This window comes from Montipora capricornis, chromosome 8, assembly GCF_036669925.1.
Source record: "Montipora capricornis isolate CH-2021 chromosome 8, ASM3666992v2, whole genome shotgun sequence".
Taxonomy (NCBI): Eukaryota; Metazoa; Cnidaria; class Anthozoa; order Scleractinia; family Acroporidae; genus Montipora; species Montipora capricornis.
Genome location: NC_090890.1, coordinates 14070977 through 14073476, shown reverse-complemented (window position 1 = coordinate 14073476; position 2500 = coordinate 14070977).

The following is a 2500-nucleotide window of genomic DNA, read 5'->3' as shown; positions in this document are numbered from 1 at the left end:
CTCGATACACAAACCCACTTTAAGCCCACTGAAATTTTTCAGTTTACACACTTCTCATCTTGCCACCCTTTCAATACGAAAAAGGGTTTCATCAAAGGAGAAGCATTACGTCTTTTGTTTGTGAACTTTATTTATTTCAACAAGGTATATTCATCAGTTATTAATTCATTTGTAATTACATAATTAAACTAACTTTATCTAACTAACAATATCCAATCCTACATCTAATCCAAAACCATAAAAAACTGCTTTACATGAATGCCGTGTCTAAAATACAAAAATTACTTAAGAGGATAAAATGAGTAGAGTAGATGACTAAAGTCACTTAAAGATTCTGCCCGCCGCAGATCAGAAGGTAAACTGTTCCAAAGTACCGCACCACTGTAACTAAAGCTGTTTTTCAAAAAGTTGGTGCGGGGCAATGGAACAGCAAGTTTGTTTACTGAGTCCCTCAATAGATATTCAGTTACATCAGAACGGTTAACAAACAGCTCACTTAGATACTCAGGTGTAAGACCATTTAAGGATTTAAATACTATAATATCTTACTGTATTTCACGCTGAGAACTTAATTTTCTCCACCCAAGTTTACTAAATAAATCTTCAACATCAGTGTCATAACTGGAAAAAGTTAAAATTCGGGCAGCACGATTTTGTAGCTTCTGCAATTTATTTAAAAGCGTTTAGTTGCAGTTTCCCCACACAACACTGCAATAGTCAAAGTGTGGCCTCACTAAGACATTGAAAATAATCTTCAGAGTTTCAAAAAGGACAAAAGAGCGGATTCGTTTAAGAGCGCCAACACCAAAGGCAACTTCCTTAATTAACTCCTCAATGTGAGAGCCCCAAGAGAGATTTTCATCTATATAGACACCTAAGGATTTTGCAGTAGATACTTGATTAACAGGTACACCGCCAATGGTGAGATGCGGAGGTCTCGGTAAAGTATTTAATCGCCGCCTTGAGCCAATTAACATAAATTCAGTTTTAGTTGCATTCAATGTAAGTTTATTAGAGACAAGCCAATTATTGACTGACTCGAGATCTCGATTTAAAGTCTCGTCTATGGCGGTTATATCATTGCTTGAAAATGTTAGATGCGTATCATCTGCGTACATCCTAGGCTGCGAGCTTAACAAACAGTTCGATAAGTCATTAATATATATCAAGAACAATAATGGACCCAAAATTGTTCCCTGAGGTACACCGCAACTAAGAGGTAGCTTATCAGATAAGCAACCATTAATAAAGCATTTTTGCTGACAGTTATCCAGGTATGACTTAAACCAATTTAGTGAATTCCCTTGAGCACCATAGGAACTTAATTTAGATAACAGAATGTCATGATCAACCGTATCAAACGCCTTTTTAAGATCAAGGAAAACAACAGCATTTACATTTCCTTTATCAATATTATAAGCCCAATTATTAGTTGCATCAAGTAAAGCTGTGACCGTTGAGTGAAGAGGTCGAAAACCTGATTGATGCGTGGCGATCATGTTATTATCAGAGAGGTAAGCATACAGTTGATCATAGATAATCCGTTCAAATACTTTAGCCACAAAGGGGATGATTGAAATGGGACGATAATTATTCACATCCGCTCTTTCACCTTGTTTGAACAAGGGAATGACTTTGGAACACTTCCACTCTTCTGGGAAAACTCCAGTGATTATGGATAAATTAAAAATTTCGCAAAGTGAATAAGAAATCAAGTCAGTGCATTCCCTAAGGAGTCTTGCAGATATCGTATCGAGCCCTGTCGCCTTTGAGGTGCATAATTTGGATAAGAGAAAACGTACTCTATTGTTATCAATGGTCCTTATGCGTGATGACGTCTGACTAGCTAATTTCACCACCAACCTCGTTTGCACAAAATAATGCACGTTACTTGGACATGGAATAATGTTCGCACGTGAGTTTTCTTTTCAAGTTTTCTCCTTTGGGATTTAGCTCATGCTGAAATTTACAAGTTTGATTTTCGAATTCGAGGCTTGTTGGTGAAATTTGCTAGTCAGTCGTCATCACGCATAAGGGCTATTGGTTGAAGTTCAAAACGCTTGTCAGTGCCAGAAAGAAAGTCCCTATGGCTAAAATCATTTGTGTCGGCATGTATCTCACCGGCAAGTCTAGGACCAATGCTAGCGAAATGTTTATTAAAAGCTTCCGACACTTGTTGAGGTTTTAATATGGAATTACCATAAAGTTTTACTTCTCTTACAGATAAACTGCTGGAGTTCCTGGAAGTGAGTTCGTTGATCGTTTGCCAGGTCTTTCGAGAACTGCCCCTACTATGCTTAAAAGCACTTTCGTCCGAATAGGTGCATGCTTGTCAACAACACTAAGAAACAGGGGAATACCGGTCGTTTCGCCAACGTGTCAGTTCGTCAACGAGCTGTTCGCCAACCACCTCTAATCTGGACTTAACAGCATCTCTATACTGCTGTCTCGAAATTCCCGTGTTGCAACGTCGATGTTGCCATTTGTCGCAGCCATCGCA